This window comes from Taudactylus pleione, unplaced genomic scaffold (genome assembly GCF_031769625.1).
Source record: "Taudactylus pleione unplaced genomic scaffold, aTauple2 ptg000934l, whole genome shotgun sequence".
Classification (NCBI taxonomy): domain Eukaryota; kingdom Metazoa; phylum Chordata; class Amphibia; order Anura; family Myobatrachidae; genus Taudactylus; species Taudactylus pleione.
The window spans coordinates 3,059,246-3,082,969 of record NW_028285335.1 but is presented as its reverse complement, the minus strand read 5'-3'; the positions used below and the strand labels follow the sequence as shown (position 1 = coordinate 3,082,969).

General features: G+C 46.7%; 1 protein-coding gene across 2 annotated transcripts in view; it reads left to right on the top strand.

Moving 5' to 3' along the window:
- The window catches only part of PDZRN3 (PDZ domain containing ring finger 3), a 266,344-nt gene that overhangs the window by 50,515 nt on the left and 192,105 nt on the right, over positions 1-23,724 (top strand). The gene's annotated exons all lie outside the window — the stretch shown is intronic.

The following is a 23,724-nucleotide window of genomic DNA, read 5'->3' as shown; positions in this document are numbered from 1 at the left end:
GAAATCAGGAGATTGTACCGGGTGGGTACAATCAGTACAGCCCCTGTTTGCCGGTACAGACCATTAAAAAAACGGTACTGTACCGGCTAAAACAGTAGAGTTGGAGGGTATGCTATTTGTGGGGATTTATTAGATACTAGTAATTGGCTGAGCTGTAAATTGCCTCATTAGGCCGCTCTGTGTTCACTGAGGCGGGTGGGACTTGGTGATGGCATAATGCACCACCCACCACTTCTTACCACACCTTAACTGGTCAACTCTCTACCCTCTAGGTAATCGGTTCAGCTCACAAAACGGGCGCATACATTGTGTGGGGGTGATTAGAGGTGCTCAAAAATTGCTTTTTTATTTTTTTTTTCTAGAGTTTTATTTTTGTTCCCTGGCACGCCCATATAATATTATAGCTTTGCGTTATTATTTGCAATGTTTGTATTCTATTAAGGGGTAGCGGGGGGTAATAATGATGTGGCAATGCCCCTTGTGATAGCTATTTTATGTTGAGGTCTGGCCCTCGCCTCCGGCCCCTTTGATGCCACTTGCTGAAATACAATACAGACACTGTAATCCTATTTCATGCTGTATATCCTTTGGAGGTTAGGGCACTGGATGTTTTGCTGTTCACAGGCAGCTGGATCCTTCACTTTATCTCATTTTAATAAAACATCACAGCATGTTGACGGTGTCCATTTGTTGGAAGTCGCGATGAAAGGGTAAACGCGGAGCCGAATCTCCCAAACGTTGCATTAATTGCCCCTTTTTCATACAAAGTCGGAGTTGAGTTTGTGATTCGGGGCTGTGGAACAGAGACATGTTATGGCCTTGGGAACAAACCATTGGGGAGGTTTATTAGGAAATGGAGAGAAATGACATATCCGGGCCGAATTCCGAGGCTGGAAATAGCAGGAGGACTGATTTGGTACCAGCATGATGAAAAGACATTTAATCGTCTGTGAAAAGCGTTTATTATGATTACCATACTGAGGGCTTTTTGGGTTCACATTTCAGGGATGCAGCTAGTTCAGGCTGCATTTGATCATGGGCTGTAACTCTTGCTTAGTGCAGTCAGCAAAAAATACAGGTCTTAATCACAGATTGCCCCGGGACAAATATAGCTATTAATAAGACTTTTTTCCCCTGTGGAATTCATACTTAGCACCAGCAGATATTATATACTTTTTATTTTTATTGTTCAAATTAATTTGCCTTACTCATAAAAGTCTTATTTTTATTTTTAATTTAAGACTTTAAATACTTCGGCCTGCTTCAGCATGCTGACACTGATGAAATGTCAAAATGACAGAATGTCCTGGTGGTCTAGTGGTGACATATCTGGTATGGAGGGTCTTCTGGGTCCGGTGGTAACGTCGTAATGACATCCAGCTCATCCTGCAGCAGTTCCAGTGGAGAGTTTCACCAACCCTCCCACTAGTGCCTAACCCTAACCCTCCGCTGCTGCTGCAAGCTAACCCTAACCTTCCACTGCCGTAGCCTAACTTTAACCCTTCCCCTAGTGCCTAACCCTAATCTCCCGTCCTGCAGCCTAAACCTAACCCTCCTTCTAGTGCCTAACCCTAAACTCCCGTCCTGCAGCCTAAAACTAACCCTCACCCTAGTGCCTAACCCTCTGCTGCTGCAGCCTAATACCAACCCTCTGCTACTCTCCCCTAGTGCCTAACCCTAACCTCTCCTCCTGCAGCCTAATACCAACCCTCTGCTACTCTCCCCTAGTGCCTAACCCGAACCTCTCCTCCTGCAGCCTAAACCTAAGCCTACGCTGCTGCAGCCTATCCCTCATCCTAATTCCTAACCCAAACCTCCGCTGCTGCTGTAACCTAACCCTAACTCTCCACTGGCGTTACCAAACCCTAACCCTCCCCCTAATGCCTAACCCATATATCCCGTCCTGCAGCCTAAACCTAACCCTCCTTCTAGTGCATAACTCTAACCCTCCACTGCTGATGCAGCCTAATACTAACCCTCTGCTGCGAAGCCAAACCCTCCCCCTAGTGCCTAACCCTAACCTCTCCTCCTGCAGCCTAAACCTAACCCTCCTCTCCTGCAGCCTAAACCTAACCCTCCTCTCCTGCAGCCTAAACCTAACCCTCCCCTCCTGCAGCCTAAACCTAACCCTACGCTGCTGCAGCCTATCCCTCATCCTAATTCCTAACCCAAACCTCCGCTGCTGCTGCAACCTAACCCTAACCTTCCACTGCCGTAGCCTAACTTTAACCCTTCCCCTAATGCCTAACCTTAATCTCCCGTCCTGCAGCCTAAACCTAACCCTCCTTCTAGTGCTTAACTCTAACCCTCCGCTGCTGATGCAGCCTAATACTAACCCTCTGCTGCCGAAGCCAAACCCTCCCCCTAGTGCCTAACCCTAACCTCTCCTCCTGCAGCCTAAACCTAACCCTCCCCTCCTGCAGCCTAAACCTAACCCTCCCCTCCTGCAGCCTAAACCTAACCCTCCTCTTAGTGCCTAACACTCTGCTGCTGCAACCTAACCTTAGCCCTCCGCTGCTGCAGCCTAACCCTAACCCTCCGCTGCGTAGCCTAACCCTAACCCTCCGCTGCTGTAGCCTAATCCTAATGCCTAGCCATAACCTGCGGCTGCAACAGCCGAACCATAACGTTCTGGGTCCGTGCAGAATGTCGGCATTGTGAAATGTCGACATTCTGCAGATGCAGACATGTTCAATATCTATATTTCAACAATGTCATATCTGTCAACATTATGGGGTCAATATTGTAAACGAAGAAATAATGACTGCCTCCAATGAGTTCCATGGTTCCTAAGACAGGTAACTACAGTATGTAAGTATATTGCACTAACCTGTATGATCTAATTTTACGCAACTTTCACTAAATTAAATGACAAATCGAATTGATTTCTATAACATTATGTAACTGTAATTCTAACACTCTGGTGATCTTAGTGATGTGCACTCCTGCAGAATCACCTAGGGAAAATGTGAAGCAGGAACCAGTTATAATTATCGTTTATGTAGAGCCAATCATATACCTACTAGCTTTTATCTTCTGACAGAAGAACTAAATGATCTTTGCAAAATCCCAAATCCTGATGATCAAATGCTTTATAAAGCACAATCCGGATGATTGCCTCCTGTTCCATTGACAGACTACTCTACAATCCTGGCTTGCAGCAGGGACCACATCAAGACGTAACCTAAACATAGCCGCCTACGCACTTTTGTCTTGATGTTGCCGTATCCCTGGCTCTGCCTAACAGTCATCCCTCTTAGCACATGGCATAACTCCTTCTATAAAGAACTCTGGATAATTACCAAGCAAATACTATGTAATCAGGACCCCGTGGCTGCACGCTCTGATGGCAGATATATACGCTCGCACTGCCAGCAGACTAGTCTGAACCCCCACCCCCCACCGTAATGACAATTTCCTCAAAGCCCACAAAGTTCTGTGTTTCTGTTTTCACAAAATAAAGTCAGATTACATTTTAATATCCGCAGGCCCATGGCAGGTTCTCTAATGCATGTCACTATGCGTTCGTGTTTGGAGCGAGCTAGTGGAATAGGTACTTCATTCATTTAAAAGTACAGTCTTTTTTTTTTTTTTTCACCAATTTAAGAGCCGTTAAATTTAAGTCACTAACTCAACCAGACTGAAAAGAAACGTCTAGAATTTATAAATAGGACTGTAAAGTTTTCCATAGTTCTGTAGAACTGAAGATATTTGAAATAGTATATAACATTGCTAACTATCTGACTTCTAGTTTTGTTCTTATGTAACCATTCATAAGAGATTCTGGGCGCAATTCAATTGTTTTATCGCACCCGATCTAATGTGACGGGAGATCGCGGGGCGATAGTCAATTGATCCAGATATTGCTCCGATCGCACTGAAAGAGGTCGGTTTTAGCCGCGTAAACCGGCGAAACCAGGCCAAAGTGCTGGGCGCGATTAGGAAAAGTGCAGTTTAGGCACCCAAATGGGTAACTTTTTTGCACAATTCATCTTGCCACCCCCAGGGGGTGCGAGCTGAAATGCCGGCGCCGGCAGAAGTTCGCGCCCAACAGGAGCAACAAATCAATAGGTCTGTCAGGCGCGAGGGGGGGTCAGCTGCTGGCAAAAACAATTGAGTTGCACCCTCTGAGTGGTTCCTCTCTGTTCCAGCAACAGAGGAAGTCGGGTGGAATAGAGAAATATTTTCCCGTTTACGGGCCTTACCCGATGGTTTAAGTACATCACCGATGGTGGGCACAGGACCCGTTCTGCGAGATTGACAGGCTGCGGGTGCTTAGCTGCAGGGAGGAATTGTTCCGAGATCTACAGGTTAGAAGTTACCACCTATTACTGGTAGATGGATTAAAAACATTTATTTATTTATTTTTACCTCCACGACTTAGAATGATCTAATATAGCTTTCATTACAAAACGTATACATGTTACTGGTATCAAAGTAGCACATTTTATACATTAGGTGTAGTGGTCCTTCAAGTCTTTTTGAGTGTAGTTTTCTTTGGAAATCCTGCAGCAAGCAAGAGGTTAATTGCAAGAGCCGCTCGTCACAGCCAGATTGCACTTTTGGGACAGGTAAGAGCACTTTCTGCCCCATTAAATCAGGAAGAGGTAAAATTTCTGGTCATGCCTTAAAGAGTTTTCAGATCACTTTCCGTTTCATTACACACATGTAATTAATCGCGCTGAGCAGATCTGTCTAATTATTAAGAAGCATTTCTCTGATGCCCCAGATAATACGCACGTAAAGGCCGATATTACATTAAGGATGCCAAAAGCATTTAAGCGCAGGTATAAATACATCTACGCCTCTATTGGTTTCGCTCCTTTGTTTTCAGTATAAAAAGCATAATATTAGGCTTAAAAAGGGGAATAGAGCACTTATAAGCCGGGATTGAAGTGAGATTTTTACTGTCCAAAGGGAACAAGCTTCCACTGTGCAATGTGATCATACAGAATGAAGTCATCCTGCAAGTGGGCAGGGCCTGGCTGTGTGGGTGCATCCTGACAGACAGCGAGGAGCATGTAATGGGTGCGTCTTGCGCTTGGTTAAACACCTAAAAAGTTATCACTGTCATATTTTTGCATAGTATATTATGCGGTTGGTATAGATGTTATCCAGTGCACATTCGGTTTTGAAAGACAAAGATAATTATACCAGCTTACCCATGCTCTTTATATTCCGCTAATGCCGCTGATTTACGCACCCGCTGACTTACCTAAAAGGTGTACCATATGGTAATACTGTGAGTAATAAGAATATTTGTTTTGCAGAGTTTTATTTGTTATATATAACTAGCGTCCCGCCCCCGGCTTCGCATGGGAGCAATTTCGAATTTACGCCGATAGTCTTGTTTGACCGACGTCTTATGAGATTTCCTGGTAGACGACGTGAGTCGTTTCTCCTCCTGCTGTGAACACGAAAAGATTTAGGAGCTCAATTCAGACCCGCTCACAAGATGTGGTCGCTCGCAGGCAAAAAGGGGCTGGATATTTAAATTATGCGCTCGCACTGCGTCTCGCAAGGACGCCCACTGTGTGGTAGCGAGCTACGGCAAAGTGCGCTCGTAAGTATCTGAAGACGCCCCCTTGCCACTCGCAACACACGTCATCTCCGGGAAATGAAGCCATCTCCGGGAAATGAAGGATTAATCGGAACCATCGTGAGCCATCGGAGCTGCTCGCAGCCCTTGGGGTTGCCTTTCCCCGCCGCAAGCACTGCGATCAGTGCGGTCTGAAATACATGCAGGTGACGTGTACAATGACGCTACATTGCTATGTTGGCGGCCTGACACGACTGCATTCGCACATCCACTCCCCCATTCACATGCACCTTCCCCTGTTACCTCCCATAAACGGCGCTATCTGTCACTCAAAGCAGTGACCTGATAGTGGCTTACGAGCTACCAAAATCAGATCGCAACGAATGGCTTGTGCATGCGCACTGCGAATTATACGCATGCGCAGATGGGCGAAAATCGCTCACAGCAAGTGATCGCGCCTTAGCGAGCGGGTCTGAATGAGGTCCTTAGTTTTGACATGGGCAATGTAAAGTTGTTCATGAGAAAAACAGTCTCCACTTAGATCAGCTCCAACCACGTTACGTGTCTGTCCCTGTGCTGTATTTATTGCCGCGCCACAGCAGCTTCACACCGGTAATTGGACTCGTTTGAAATGACAGAATCGTTTTCCACATAAATACAATAGTAACGGTAATTAAAGGGAAAAACTGACATTTTGTATCAGTAAACAGGGCTTACAACCATTTTTCTGGAAAACCGGATAATACGTATCAATCTCTACACGGTATAAAATAAAGTCCATTATTGTGATATATATATATAACTGGTTAGGCAGCGCAAGCCAAGTAAGTACTCGGACGGATGTTTTTTCATTGACTTGCTTCACTAGAAACGTCCCTGCTCGGCTCCCATTTGTCATACATTAATGTGTTATACATCTAAACCTTCCTCCACAAATGCTCTATAGAATAGTGACAATTGCATCGAAATCTGCCCAGTGGTTCTTGAGATTAACCCAAACACAGACAGACGCCTACCAGGGACTTTATTTTATACTATCTATTAGAGATGAGCGGTTCGGATTCTGTGGAATCCGAACCGCTCCGAACATTGGGGATCCGAGTCCACCCGAACCCTGTTCGGGTGTTCACCGCCTGACTCGGATCCCCGTTCGGGGCCGAACGGCGGCCGTCTGATGTCGGATTCTCACTAGAGAATCCGACATCAGGTCTCCTCGCGTGTAGGGCAGAGCGCAGTGATAGCGCTCTGCCCTACACAGACACAGACACACAGCCGCCAGCGGCAGCTGTGTGTTTGTTACAGCAGCCAATGAGAGTCACACAGACTCTCATTGGCTGCTGCACGGAGGGAGCCGGCTGGAGCTCACACATGAGCTCCGTCTTCCGGCTCCCTCCTCAGCGTGTGACAGAGCGGACGGCGCGGGAGCGGGGATACAGGTAAGTTTTATTTTTTTTATTTTTTTACTTGTCAAAGGTCCGGGGGCGCTACTGGGGGGGGGGGTCTGCACTACTGGGGGGGTCTGCTACTGGGGGGGGGCTATACTACTGGGGGGGCCATACTACAGAGGGGCCTGCTACTGGGGGGGCTATACTACTGGGGGGGGGGGTCTGCACTACTGGGGGGGGGGGTCTGCTACTGGGGGAGGCAATACTACTGGGGGGGCCATACTACAGAGGGGCCTGCTACTGGGGGGGGCTATACTACTGGGGGGGGGTCTGCTACTGGGGGGGCCATACTACTGGGGGGGCCTACTACAGGGGGGGCCATACTACAGGGGGGGCCCATACTACAGGGGGGGCTACTACTGGAGCAGCCTACTACTGGGGGGGCCTGCTACTGGGGCAGCCTACTACTGGGGGAGCCATACTACTGGGGGGGCATACTACTGGGTGGCATGCTAATGGGGGGCATACTACTGGGGGGGCCTGCTAATGGGGGACATACTACTGGGGGGGCCTGCTAATGGGGGGCATACTACTGGGGAGCATTCAACTGGGGGCACTGCATAGTGGACCGTACTACTAAGGGGACTGCATAGGGGGCACCACTGCTGGGGGACATTGTGTAAGGGACACCGCTACTGTGGGCATTGTGTAAAAGGGTCACTACTGTGGGCATTGTGTAAAAGGGGCACTACTGTGTGTCGTAACATAAATAAGAGACACTACTTTATGGTGTAATGTGAATCAGGCCCTATGTGCGGTGTAATGCTAATAAGATTGTGCACTGTGACTCCTAGGGCCGTAGCCCACTTTGTAAACAAGTACTGTGACTCTGCTGGCCGTACCCCACTGGGTGGGTGCACTACTTTTCATTTCTGCCACTGCTGTGTGGCAATGTGTCATAGATGTGCTTTATACTGTGGTGTCTGTGTCGTTGTGCCGCTGCTTTGTCGCTTAGTAACCAGTCAGCTCACTGCAACCTTTGGCCAATAATGTTGAAAACAATATTATAAGCTGTGATATGGTCTAAATTGACTGGAAATTAATGTTATTGAGGTTAATAATACTCTAGGAAGAAAAAAAAGACCAATTTATGTGATTTTAGCTTTTTTTGTCAATTTTTGTAAAAAAATCCAAATCCAAATCCAAATCCAAAGCCAGTCACCGCAGTTTGGCAAATCCAAATCCAAATCCAAAGCCGGACGACGAATTAGAACCAAATCCAAATCCAAATCCGGCAAAAATGGTCCGGCGCACATCCCTACTATCTATAGATATGGGAAGTCAAATGTCTTGACAGGTGCTATGACCATAAGCATACCTCCCGGTCTGATTTGTTGGCAAATTGGCGGCTCATGTTCGAGAACGAGACATTGTGACGGGGGGGAGGTGTGTCCAGCACTTGCGTCACGATGGACTGCCCCACATCCCGTTCTAGTTAACCTAATAGCACGGAGTGCGACATACCTGCCAACTGTAATGGACAGAGGGATGGATGGTGTCCTCAGTGTGCCAGCTTTTGGTAAGAGGCCTCTGGGAGATCCATCGAGAGCGAGGTCTAGGTTGGAGGGGCAGGGGTATAATGCTATAATTTAAGTCATCATGGCCCCACTGCGGTGATGTAATTCTGAAATTCACAGTGTTAATTCACAGTGGGGGGGCTGCAGTGATGCAATTCATTGCGAAGCATGCCCCCTGCCCTTCCCCCTTTTCCCATGATATAGGAGAGATGCCCACTTTTCTAGGAGCCGGGAGAGCTCCCCTCCCAATTGCAGGAGTCTACCGGAAATTCCGGGCAAGTGGAGGACTATGGTCCTGATGTTGCGTTTTGTTTTTACCCCGAACAAGTAGCTTAGCGTAAGAATCCACTAGGAACCAGCAGCATTACTGAGTGACCATGCAGATACGCAGAGGTATAAAGTTTCCTATAATAAATGACTTATGCCTACCTAGTTTATTTATGCTTTAATAGAAAAAACAGTGAAGACCAGCTCAATTTATGATTGGGTTAAATTCACTGGTGTTAAACACACGGTCAGGGTGCTATTTACTGTAGTGACTTTTATTCTCGGTAGAGCTGGGAACGTTACCATTTCTGAGTTGTAACACATTCTTACTGTATGTCCTGTCACTAGTAATCTGGATTAAAATAATGTTTTTATTTTTTCCTTTCTTTTTTCTTCTTTTAAATAAACATTTTTTTTTCACCTCAGCTGCTGACTGAATTCACTAAATTGAAACAGATGTGAGATGTATCACACCATAAATCTTTAAGAAGAGATTACAGCAGGCAGCGACTACAGATATACCCACACTCACACACTTTTTCAATAATATCTGACTCTTTCGGTCATGACTTTGGTATGTTTTTGTGTATAAGGCAAGGTTTTAACCCTTCTTTGGGTAACGTTTAAGCTCTGCGGCTCCGGTTCTCAACTCCTGAAGCCGCGGAGCATGTCGGGTGTCCCTTGTAAGGGAAATCAAAAGCTGGTCACACGCAATTGGGGGGCACTGAGCACATGTGGGACTGTTGAGCGATGGATTCGGCATCTGATTGGGCAACATTAGCTTTAGAACAAGATGGCCGCTGAAACCAGCAGCCACATTCATTTTTGACGTAACCTGGGCCTGTTAGTGTGGTCAGAAGGCGAATGCCCACAGAGCCATATAGGGATTATCCTAACAATACATTTAGCCAAAATACCCAGTGGTGACCCGATCGATTTCATTCGGATTGTTCTTAGGCAGCCAGTTTGTTTTCATTTGTTCAGTGTTGCTGACAATATTGCAGCATGTTTGACTGGCATATCAATAGTTACGTGGAATAAAGCTGTCTCTTTTTTTTAAGAGTTAAAGGTGCACACCTCATAGTATATCTTTCCTCGGCAAAGGGCTTACAAACAGCGCCTTCCCCCCCTCCTCAGACCTCGAGGCCCCGCTGTTTAAGTGTCTCCTGGCTGACTGCGTAGAAGACAGAAATCTGCCTCTTAATGCATGGGGTAGCACAACCTTAAACCCTTTAAATACACTGACAATAAAACAATGACACTGAGACAGTTGGTTTGAATCATACAAGTGGCTCTAATTGACCTAGCAGAAGAAGTTGAGTTGTCTCCGCCTGTCCCAGGCACTAATAATTAGTTTGCAGGCTTATTTGACCATGTGCTTCATACATATCATGCAAAGTAAAGGTTTTATTTTGCATGGGTTAAATTCTCAAGCAACTAGTTATTTGAATTCGGGATACGTTTGGCATTCCGGTGTGCGGAATGCTGGAGCTTACGTTACGGACTCCGAAATCCCTGACGCCTGTCAGAATTCCGGTGCCAGCATCCACACCGCGGGGACACCGAAGGTAGGTGGCGGGATTGGGGGGAGGGTTAGGGTTAGGCACTAGGGGGGGAGGGCTAGGTTTAGGGTGCAGGGAGGGGCAGGTTAGATTTAGGCACTAGGGGGGAGGTGGATAGCGCAGGGAGAGGGGGGAGGGTTAGCATACCGACCAACAAGTGTCGGTATGCTAACCCTGCTGTCTGGATGTTGGCGTCGGGATTCTGACAGCCGGGATCCCGATCGCCTCCTTCCCTTACCCATCTGCTTGAATTCTCAAGGGCCTGATTCTGAATCGGACTCTATCCCGAAAATGCGCTGGGGCAAGTTTAGATGTGACCAAGCGGTATTTCAGCGTCTATGGTCGCTGACAGTGGGCGCCTCAGTCCTTGCACACTGTAACGCATAGATGTACAGAAGGGAAGGGCTTTGTAGCGCCATTAGCATAAAGACGCAGGCGCCACTGCGGCAAATGAAAGCGGCCTTGACTTCACCCGCCTGGGTCATATATTGCCCGTCTCTGTGGCTGACTATAGAAACTTTGCATATTCGCTTAGAATTAGCAAGAACTGTTCCTTTTAGTTTTGTTAACATATAAACTAAATATAGAATCCCGGAAGACAAAATTAAAATACTGCCAGATGCTGGGGGTAAAACCTAGATAGTGTGCAAAGTTTAAATAGTCTGGGAACCAATGATCTCAGCTTTAAGTGGAAGACAATTATTAATTAACAAAGCACAGATGCCTTCCAATGGGTGACATCACTGAAAGATTAGCCAATCAGAGTGCAGATCCTCTCCACATTCCCTGAATGCCTTGACACGGCCCAGATGTTAGATATTCATAACATCACTTAAAATGTTCGATGTTGGGATGTTCAGATCCATTTGTAATATATTTAAAAACACAATTGGGTCATTAGAAGAAGGAAGAAACATAACTAAAGAAAAAGTCTCTGAAAACTTAAAACTATGGCGATTTAATTTGCCTATTTGATTCACTAAAAGGCTACCTACTGCATACATACAATACTAGAGGCAGCCATTTGGGGGGGGGGGGGGGGGGCTGAAATCAATATCCAACCTATCAAATTCCCTAGTGACATTAATGAGGCTTGACGGGCAAACTATATGATGCCAGTAGCTCCTTGTGCATTGATAAGGATGCATAATCTAGAGTAGAAAATAGCTGTCACCGTTGTTTTTTCGGCGATAGATGCTTGTTGAGTAGAATGCAAAGGAAACGGGAGGTCTTGGTTGTAAGGTTTGTTGCGTTTCTTTTAGCAGGGAAAGTCAGTGAGACTCCAGAGGAAGAGGAGAGAGGCCGTGGGGTGCAGGAGAGTGCTGTGCATAGATTATGCAAGATTTGGTATTTTATGAGGTCCAGATGTGATCCCCTGGCTGTTCCAGGTGGTGAAGCAGAGACTATATTTTGGACTGCGCTGCAGATTTATGACAGAAGAAGTGATCACCTTGGGGAAGCCTAAAATGTAAAACATTGGTCCTGAAAATAAACTGTTGTGTTTTGCTTTGGTTTTTTTTCCGGGTTACCTTCACTTGGCACAGACACTATCATGTCCCCTCCCCCTCCCCAATCCGACTGACTGAAAAACCTCATGTATCGACGCTTGGTGGCAGCACAAATATTAGGGGAGCTCGTGCCCAACAGCAACCACAGATGGCATACAAGACAATCGCCTAGAAAATGGGATCTTTGTACTAATATGTTTTGGCAAGTCAGATTGGGGTGATTTTTAATATACTCTTACTTTTTTAGTTTTAGCATGGGGCGTAGTTACATTGCTAGTGAGGCTGTAGGAAGAGAATAGAAAAGGTCTCGTTCAGTTACAGCTTTGACCGAGTGACATAGTGTAGTCAAAAATAAAATTGAATGCTCATTAGATTTAGTTTGCAATAGTCGCTGGTTGTAGTCACAGTAGAGCCAGGGGTGGATTTACATCGTTAGATGTGCGCAGCATTTCGTTCCCTAAACCCCACCCACATCCACTGTCTGCAACTGTTTTATATTCGGGCATTCAAGAGGACCCCTCAAACGGGCATGATATATATCTATGTACTAAGTGGCTGTAGATAAAGTCCCAACCGATCAGCTCTGAACTGTCACGTTACAGGCTGTGTTTGAAAAATGACAGTTAGGTGCTGATTGGTTGGTACTTTATCTCCATCCACTTTACTTCTCTCCAAGGCTTAGTACATAGAACCCCATGGACACTACCCAGGCACAATACACCGCCATCTGCGTAAGATCATATTCCTGAGGTATACATCCCACACCTGCAGGTCCTTTTATAAAGCGGTCTGCAAAATACATCTCGTAACAGATTGCTGGAGGCCTCTTGGTAGCAAAAGAGAGTCATGGATTTGTGCCCGTTCCTGTGGTTTGATGCTTGTCATTGGTCTGAGCTGTCTATGTGATCTCTTGAGACAGGTGGACATCCTGGTCATATGTCGGGGAAACAGAGACCCTAGCTGCATCCGCATAGCTAAAAGCTTAATCTACCGTCGGGAATGTCCTGGCAGATTCCTGATGGCAGCTTGGCCTGTTTTCTGCTGCATCATGATATTGTATTATAATACACAAGTGATGTTTATATATCTATAATCTCCTGTTTACAATATCTGTAAAAGTGGTGAGTTCTGATGTCGTCGCTTATAATCCATGCTTTCTGATGTTATTGTCATGTTGTGTTCATTAGTATAACGTGAGCAGCATAGGGAATACCTCGTCCCCCTGCTGTCAATTATATATGGGATAATGTACTCCTCCCTACTGTGAATTTTTGGAATATTCAAAATCACAGAGGAATTCTGTGACCATATAAAAGCACACGGTCACAGAAACCCATGGTTTTCCTAATCAACTCCAAAGTGATTGTGAGTGATGGCAATTGTGAGTTTATACATGGTGTATATATATTCACATCGGGATGCGGTCAGGACACCGGCGGCCGATATCCCGACGCTCTCATCCCAACATGGGACTAAAAATAGGTGTCGAAATCCCGACGCCTATCATTAGCCCCACTACTAAATCCCGACATCCGGCATACCGAACGAAGGTAAGCCGGGTGTCTTATACCTCTTTTCCACCAAAAACCCAGGTCCGACCTGGGTTTTTGGACATGGTTACAACCCAGGTCAGACCCATTTACACTGCACCTTTCATCTGGGTTACTCCCAGGTCAGCCCTGCTAAACCTGTGAGGTCATAAAAAGTGGGAGGTGAATGCTCCACAACCACCAATCAGCTCATTTTAGGCATGATCCAGGTCAGATAACCCGGGTTGCACTGTTTACACTGCACCATTACCTGGGTCCATCCTGGGTCCAACCCTGGTAGCTACCTGGGTTGGATTGCAGGGTCACTTGACCCAGGTTATTTTTCAGGGACCCTTTTACACTGAGCTGCGACCCGGGTAGACCCAGCAAAAACCCAGGTTTTTGCTCTGGTGTAAAAGGGGTATTACCGTCTAGCCGCGGGGTGTGGAGGGTTAGCGTCAGGGACCCCTGGGGGGACTCCGAGTTAGGCACCCCCCCGGGAGGGTTAGGGGGGGTCAGGGTTAAGCACCACTAGGGGGGTTAGGGTTAGGCACCCCTCCCCCGGGAGGGTTAGGTTTAGGGTGCAGGGTGGAGGGGTTAGGATTAGGCACTAACGAGGGGAGGTTAGGGTTAGGCACCACTAAGGGAGGGTTAGGTTAGGGTAAGGAGAGGGGAGGGTTAGAGTACTTACCTCCTGCAGCCGAGATTTCGACCCGTCGGTCTGCCGCTGTCCGTATTTGTTTAGCCGCCGACATTACATACCGATTCCAATTACATCATATCTGCATTTAAAAGTTCTTCTAAATCACTGTGTAGTTCTATGATCTTTATATTGTCTTGTAACTCCTAAGAGACTTTATAATACGCTTTTTATTTACTGTTGGTCATACATCATAGTGTTCACTCTAGCTCCGGCGGAAGCAGGGTGCCGGAGCTAGAGAGGGCAACTTTGTGCGCGTGGGCGAAAGGGGGCGTGGCCATAAAAGGGGGCGTGTCTATAAGACGCATCCCCTTTTTCATCATACTTGGGGGCATGCCCGGCACTTACGGACATGCCGGGCAGCCCCCAAACGCTGCAGACAGGGAGAACAGATGCCGGGCGCATGCGCCCGGCGTCTATTCTCCGGCGGCCTGTGAGGGCAGGGTGCTTTTTGCCCTCCTTCTGGAGGGCAGGGTGCTTTTTGCCCTCCAGAAGGAGGGCAGGGTGCCGCACCCTGCTAAAACAGCCTAGCGGGAACGCTACATCATATCATCACATTTATTCTTGCCCATAAAATAACTACCTGGGCAATGTGGCTGGCTTCTAGTGGATCGTGTGCGACTGGCTTTAGACCTGAGACTGTCATTGCTCTCCATCAGTGAGACTTATTAAACATTGTTTTTCAACATTTTTGTTTCCCAGATAGGTCAGCTGTGAACATTTGTTACAAAGGGCCTTACTGGTCCAAATCATATTTAAAAAACCAAAACAAAACATTTTATATGTATTTTATTTATAGAAAAAAAAATAGTTCACATCCTTTTTGCAAAATGAAATAAAAAATATAGGAACTGAAGCTAGTTTTTTTTTTTTTTTCTTTTGGCCTAAACCTTCGGTAAGATCTAATCTACTGATTTTCAAGGTTGCCAGAGCGTTTATTTTGGCTGACATTTCTAAGCGAGAGACAAAGTATTATGTGTTTGCACTGATCTGGTGCCTGAAACAAAAAGAGAGAGGTTTACAAAAGTCTACTGCTATCATAGTTCCATCTCATGCACAAAGAAATTAAGCGTCCTGTTTTGAAGACATATAAGTAGATATACAGACTTGGACAAAATAATACAAAATGCAGAAGCCAATTAGCTGGATGTAGGAGCCAGCTGTTCTTGGTGAATGTAGCCACTACAGCAGGGGTCAGGGAACGGGTAAATTACCCCACATGGGGTAAAAATGAAATTCCTGGGGGGTAATGGCCGGACAGCTGGGCATGCATATGAATCATTCTATAGTATAGAATGATTCATATGCATGCCCGGCTGTGCCGCAGGGAGGCTCTAAGCCGGACGCCCGCTGGGATGTTATTTCCAGCGGGCGCCCGGCTCCTTCCCTGCAGCGCCGCGTTAGCCGGAGGCTGGAGTTCTCTTCTGAACTCCAGCTTCCGCCTCTCTCCATGCGCACTATGGGAGAGACGTCTGTTATTAACAGTGTAATTGGGTATAATAGGACATGTAACTGGCCGATGACCCTATCAGTGTATTGGGAATCGGCCAACTGGGAAGGGACATTGGGTCTCATTCAGACCCGGTCGTTAGATGCAAGCGATCGCTCTGATTGAGGGCAGCCGCTTGCATCTTGAAGTGCGGCCTCATGGTCGCTAGCTAAGCTGTGGGTTACCACCCACAGCTTAGCGACCGACCAGGGTAAGGGTCGCGATGGTCAGGACCATCGCGACCATCGGGGCTTGCGACGAGACCCTATGGTTGGGTCTCGGCACTCGCAAGCCCCAGGGAGCTTCCTGCTCTGATCGGCAGGAAGCTCCCCACTGACATCATTGCTGATGTCACTGGGGCCGCCCCCCAAACGACAAGCGTTACGTTTGGCCGGCCACCCCCCCCCCCCGGCCCGCCTTCGAAATGGAGCGAGCTGTCAATCAACATCGACAGCTCGCCCCCTTTGGTGCTAGACCTGGAGTGACGGACCTGCCGTCGCTAGCCGGGTCTCGCGCATGCGCACTTCGGAGCCGGCTCCGACGTGCGCATGCCCAGTGGGCAAACATCGACCCGGTTGTGAGCGCTCAGCGCTCACGACCGGGTCTGAATGAGGCCCATTATATGGTATCAGACAACCTGGAAGGGGCATTGTGGGGTATTGGCCAACCTGGAAGGGACATTGTGAGGTATCAGCCAACCTAGTAGGGGCATAATGAGGTATTGGCTAATCTCTGAAAGGGCATTGTGAGGTATTGGCCACTTGGAAGGGGCGTTGTGAGGTATTGGCCACCTGGAAGGGGCATTATGAGGTATTGGCCACTTGGAAGGGGCGTTGTGAGGTATTGGCTACCTGTAAGGGGCATTTTGACAAACTGTACTTTGCAAGACCCCTGAATTTCAGCAATTGGGCTCTTCATTGTTCAGTTTATGTGTTTGTACATACTGTACATTGGTGAGTGCACCTCACTCTCCAGTCTGCTGTTCAGTAGACATTAAATAAATGTAATTGCTCAAAGCTGAGCCGTGTTATTTCTGGCTGACAAAGGGTAAATCATCCATGTTTGCAGAAAAAGGCAAATCTGGAAGGACTGATATGGAGCGGCTATAGCTGGCGTCTGGCAGCCCGTGTCGCTGGCAGGCACGCTGCATGTTCAGCCAGATTGTTCTGTCTTCTCCTTTCCCTCATTCTTGCAGAAAAAGGTAACTAAGGCAAAACATCATTTCTAACATCTGTGCCGAGTGTCAGATATCTCACAGCTCAAACAGAGAATGACAACTGTTCTGTGCATCCAAGACGCCCATCTCTGGATCCGTCTAATACCCGTCTCTCAGGAGTCAGCCAGCAATACGTACTGACAAAATCAAAATCAAAGAACTTTCCCTGGAGCAATTGTTGGAAAGCGATTTCGACGTTTACAAATTCATAAATGAAAGTCTAACACTATAATGTCTATGTAGTCATTCTACCTGCACGTGTCAGAGGAGGAATAGCAAAAAGACAAAAAGAGTGTCATTAGTGGTACTGTCTGCATTTAAATAGACTTGATATATGGAGTGGGTCTAAACCGTTGAGTCTGAACAGGCTGCAGGTGTCACAATAATCAGTAATGTGAAAACTTAGAATAAGTTAATGGTCTGCAAATGGGTATTATAATTGAACTATGGCCCTCATTCAGAGCCGTACGCTCTGAGCAGAGCGCACGCTCTGAATGAGGGCCGGGCTCCATTTTCATGGAGCGTCCTCCTGGACGCTCGTATAGCTGTGGGTCACCACCCACAGGCTATACGAGCGTGCATTGTGATGGTCGCGATGGTCGAGACCATCGCGACCATCGAATTTGCGAGCCGGAGCCTGCGGTTGAGGTTTTCAACCGCAAACTCCGGAGTGATTTTGGCTCTTATCGTGCGCATGCTCAGTCCATAACATCGACCCACTTGCGAGCGGACAGCCGCTCGCGAGTGGGTCTGAATCAGGCCCTATATTTTGAAAATAAATGAAGTGTATAAGGTTTAGTTAACTGATATATTCAAACATATTCCCATGTTGCTCTATTTATTATACTGATGTTATGCAGGGTACACACTATGGGCTTGTTTCAGAGGAGCTCGCAAAAAGCGAGCGCTCGCTCTGAATCAGGGCGGACGCTTTTTTTTTATTACCCGGCTTCCTGGCCCCTTGCTAAGCTGTGGGTGACTACCCACAGCTTTTGCGAGTGGCCAGGTGATGGTTGCGATGGTCGCGACCATCGGGCTTGCGACGAGACCCTTGTGGTAGGGTCTCGTTCCCGCAAGCCCCAGTGAGCTTCCTGCTCTAATAGAGCAGGATTCTTACTACTGACATCATGTGTGATGTCAGTAGGGCCGCCATCAAACGGCAGGCGTCCATCAGGAACGCCTCCGTTTGACCAGCCACCCCCCCTCTCCGCCTACAAAACGGGGCGAGCTGTCGATAAACATCGACAGCTGCCCCATTTGTAGCGAGCCCCGGAACGAGTGAATTTCTCGCTCGCTCCGGGGGGAGCGCACGCTCATTAGTGCCCCACCATCGACCTGCTTGCGAGTGGGTCTGAAATAGGCCCTATGTCGGCCCAATACGTCGTCTACGGTCCAATCAGAACGACATCGTCCAGTGTGTGCGGATTATCTATGCGCTCCCGCAGTCGCATGCGTTATTGTCCGGGTTGCCCGCACTGCCCGGTCAACCAGACGATATCGCATGCGGCGCCATTGCAGGTAATGAAGGACAGAACGAAGGATCGTTCCGTCGTTCATTACATTGCTCAATGTGTACCTATAGTACGGTACGTCGGCCCGTCGGAGTACACATCGCTAAGTGTGTACCCAGCTTTACATGATGATTGCGTTAGTGCGTGTGTCACCTCACCACAGGAACCACTCATGTAAGGTGTAATCAGGCAGTTCATGCACCTCGCGTACCATGGGGGAGATTTATCAAAGCATGGAGAGAGATAAAGTGGAGAGAGTGCCAACCAATCAGCTCTTCAAACGCAACCTGTAAGTTGATTGGGTGGTACTTTGTCTCTCTTCAAGCTTTAATAAATCTCCCCCCATCATGTACCCTAACATATCCTCCCCATAATCATGTGGGTTTCCTCTTGGTTGCTCCAAGGACCATAGACATACCGGGGCAGATGCAGAATTCAACGCAAGTCCGTCTTGCAGACAAAGTTAGAGTGAACACAACCACGGGCTATTCGAAGGGATGTTAACTTGTTGTTAGCATGTAGGCTAAATTCATAGCGGGCGTGTCGACAGAACTGCGAGCTGTGCATATCTGTGCTTACGTGTAAATATGCCTATTTTCAGATGTGTCTTTTGCACCAAGTACAGGACTGGTGCAAAAACGCTGTTAACAATGGGGGACTATGAAACTAAGTGTATGGATAGGGACAGTCTGTCCATAGAGAAGAGGACCACTCTGCATTTAGTTCCGTGCATGCAATACTTCAGCAATAACAGTGACTTCAGTGCAGTATTTTACATATTTATTACCTACACTTGTGTATTATATTAAAAAAAATAACTGAGTGTGCCAGATATAAAATACACTTTTGTTGTGGAATTGCAAGCTTTTAGCGTCCTCGTCCTGGTAGAATGGCGGTGGAGGCTAGTAATGAACGAGCTCAGAAAGAACTAGACCTCCTCACAGAGGAATGCAGTGTCAGGATGCTTGTCCCCTGCCATTACAGGGTTGGGACATGTAGGAGCAGTTGAGGGTCCTTTGGTCCAGGGGGCAGCAGTTCATCCGTCAGGCAGCTGTTGGAGGAGGCTTGTCTCGCACGCGGTGTAGGATTCACAACAAATGACTTGAGAGCGAGACAGATCCGTAAAATAGATCCATCCACATATTCTATTTACTTAGGGATTAGGGAATCCTTAGGCCTACAATACTTTGGCAAATGCGTATCCAAATCAAGAAGCGTCTTTCTTTTTATTATATTGACTTGGTTTATACTATTTAGCATTTCGCGATATGAAGCGTTCCCACACTGGGTTTGTTTGCACAGTTTATTTGGAGGTGGTGCTGTTGATATTGCTGTCTGTGGAAAGAGTGCAAGTTATGAGCTACAAGTACAAAATGCACTACTGACAAATGTTTTCATTGCATATGCTAAGGTTAAAACGTGTATGTAATATAGGTTACATTTCTATATTAGCATTTGGTAATATAGTAATAGTGACTACTTTGCTAGTATAGTTTTTTTTGTTTTTTTATAACAATTTTTATTGAGGCATAATAAAACCACCGTTAACAATAATTTCAAAAGTACCAAATAGTACATCATCACATTAGTATAGTGAAATTAAGATAAATACAGTGTTTCCATATAATCGCTATATAACATATACATAGATTTGTATTAATGCTGCTGGTAGAGTTTAACTGTTGCATATGTTCATGTTTTCATCAATACACTAGTGTACCCATTGACTTGTTGCCATTCTCTTGGCACCCTCTGTGAGATCTCGGGATGCAATCGGGAAACCGGCTTTCTTAATCCCGACAGCTGGCTTCTCGACTGCTTTATCCCGGTGAGGGTTAAATGGCAGGTGTCTATATCTAGACGCCTATCATTTTCTCGACGCCGGGCGCCACAAGCGGACAGCTGCAGGGGGGGGGGGAGGGTTAGGTTTAGGGCAACCGGGGGGGGGGGGGACTTAGGGTTAGGCACCCCACGAGAGGGTTAGCGTTAGGCTAGGGGGAGGGAGGGTTCGGCACCCCCGGGGGGGACTTAGGGTTAGGCACCCCCCCGGGGGACTTAGGTTTAGGCAGCGGGGAAGGGGGGGTTAGGGTTAGGCACTTACAGGGGGGATTAGGTTTAGGCACTTGGGGAGGTTAGGGTTAGGCACCCCTAAGGGAGGTTAGGGTTAGGGGGTTAGGTTAGGTTTTACTTACCTACGGACGATCGAGATTTCCAGCGCTGTCGGTCTTCCACTGCTGGGATCTCTGCTTCTGTCGGCCTGCCGTGGATGGGATTCGAACTGCTGGCCAGAGGGACGGCGGTATTTCATACCGATTCCGAAATCTCAGATGGCGGAGGCTCAGGTGGAAGGTGCGGTATAGCAAATTGCATCATCATGGTACTGCCCCCCCCCCCCCAAACCCACTGTTCTGTGCCACACTGGGGAGGTGGGTGTGATCTGGGAGGTTGGTCTACTCTCCTGGGACTTTCAACAATGTAGGACTCTCGGACATTCTTCGAGAGTAGTCAAGCATGAAATAGTCATTTATTACATATTGTTCTTATGGAGCAACTAGAATTCTCCCTAACCCTGGGCTTGATTCAGAGTTATGTGCAATGCCGATATTTACCGTAGTCACCTGCATCGAGTATTTATTCACAGTGTGATTGACAGTTTAAGCGTTTGGGGGAGGTAACGGGGAGTGGTGGCAAGGGAACGCAGGCATGTAGCGGCCGTTTCAGGGACTGTATCTCACCCTGCGACTGCGATCCCGTACACAAAGAATATGACTCCGGCGTCTTCATTCCCCGCGCCCATTCTGCGGGACCATATACTGACTTAGCACTGCAACAGTTAATTAATCTGTGACCGATGCTACATCTTTGTACAAAGATGCTGCAACATTTTATGCAGATGCTTGGATTTGCAAAGCCGAATGTCCCGATATATCGCCCAGCGTCTGATATTTTCCTATTTTCGCGTAGCAGCAGCGTACACATACGCACCAGCGACGGCGTTAGCGTACAACCCTGAATCAAGTCCCTCTTTCCATACTTACTATACATGAAGTGATTGGCACCCGAGATATCACTTGGGCCCAAATGTATCGGGCCCATTGCAATATAATATAAGACCCCTAATGTGTAACGAGGTGGCCAGTTCTTACACATAAAGAATTATATTTCCATCAGTGAATGTTGTACAAGTTGCTCCTCTATATGAAAAAGTAAATGATTCTTCGCTACCTAGGGCTATTTTCTCAATTCAAAAGAAGAGTTTGGGATGGCTTTCGCTCCATACGTTATTAAGGTATTTTCTCAAAGTAATGGGCTTATTTTTCTTCACACGCATCCTGCAGGCCATTATGGTAAGCTAGTCCTTTGTAGAAACGTACAGTATTTCTCCTGTATCACCGTGAAGATATGTATAGAGAGAGTGCGTGTTCCCGTAAATTGTATATCAGGTTCAGATCTGCCGCCATTCTTCATGTTTCCTCATGTTTCCTTCATATCAGCGGACGGATTAATTTCTTATACTGTTCTTGTATAGAATATTTTCCAGGAAAACATATGAAACTCCATACTATCTGAGTAATTCCCAAAATATGCCAGAACTCGAGGTGTCGATTGCACAAGAGCCGATGGGTCTAATTCTGAGATTTACGCTAATGCAATCGCAACTGCATTCTCTCACGGATGTAATATATGCTAATTCCTTTCTAAAGCCTGGCCGAGCATAGGGACGCCCACTGCTGCCTTCTCATATCCGTCCGATGACGTGCCACAGGGCAAACATCGGTAATGTTGACGCACATCGGGCAGTCACGCAGCATTTGTGAAGGAGCTTGCAGTGGCTAGTTTATGCACGCTCATGAAACGGCGTGTAAACGGTCTGGCAAGCCTGCGTTTTACTAATCTCCTCCCCTTTACCACCCCCAAACGCTGACTACCTGTTACTCACTTTGCGAGTGGTTCCCCATTACTGGTGTAATCGCAATACAGTCGCTGACCGTACACGGTGCGCTTTTCCGCATGCGCACTAGAAAACAATCGCTCGATCTGCGTAAATATCGGCTTTGCAAAAATCTCTGAAACAGGCCCTAAGTCTGTATGTATCGCTTTTATATTTAGGGCGGGATGTACTAAAGGTGAAAATGTGGTAAAACCCCCGAAAATGCATTTTTCGTTAGTTTTACCACATTCCCCAAATGTACTAAAAATGGAACGGGCTTCTTATCGGGACGCTCCCCCTTGGGATCCCTCCCATCACCCTCCGCAGTCCGCTGCAGCAGAAGGACGCCAGAAGGACTTCTGGGTTGTTGAACTTGGAAGTCCCTCTGTCCGGAGCCATCGCTAAGGACAGCTCTTATTGGGAGAGCTGTCCTTTGCGATATTCTAGGTACATACCGCAGTAATGAACAGTGGTATGTACCCAAAGACGGGCAGGATGTACCGCATCACGGATGCGATGCTTAGTACATCTCTACCTTAGTTTTTAGCATTATGTTTACTGGGGTATTACGAATTAAGCCAAAGACGCCTGAAAATTCTGGATAATTTAGCATCGTATTGCCCGGCGTCTGATTCGCTGTGCGCAATTCTTAACTCGATGCCACATTCTGTCTATATCACCCAGCCATAAGCTGTCTGCTTTCAGTGCAGTGTGTTCATCCCCTTTGAACTTCAATTTTATATAGTTACCCAGCACATCACAAAAATTTTATGTGATTTTATGTTTTTCTTTAAAGTTCAATCATCGCTTTTTATTTCCCTTCATCCTAGCGCTGTGTGAGGCGTCTCTGGCAATTTATCAATTAGTGCCATAAATATGTAGCTGTTTTTAAACTTTCTCCGTCTGTACAGCGGATGTTACTTGACAATTTAGTGGTTTGTGAAATAACTGGAAAATATTGCTGTCCTATTGTGAATTATTGACTTAAATTCACACTTGGATGTTTTTTTTTTATTAATTATAGAATTGTTTTAGTTAAACATTCCGCTTCAGGATGGCTACATCTCATACAGAACATTTGGCCAGCAGACACATGTCATTTATAGTCATTGAAATGATTATTAAGGAAAAAATTATCAGAAAATATGCTCCAAAGTGTGAGTTTATTTCACAGAGTGCATCGTGCCGGTTTCATGTCACTGGTCCCTAGTTATTTGATTTGGCTACATTTTCTGAACATCAGTTCAGCCAACAAAATGGCTGCCACTACCTCACTGAGGCGACGAATTGATGTGTTTGTTTCTCTTTGAGGATCATTTACCCTTCAGTCAGAAATCTGGCCATGTTAAAAGGGACAAGCGCATGATGTTATTGTCTGGAGGCTAAATGATTGTGTTGAGGACAGAGGTTATCCAGATACCTTGCATTGCAGTCTGTGACGGCATGTTTGTAGATAACACCTGTTGAGCAACCAACATACTTGTATGGATGGGTATAAATAGCAGGACCA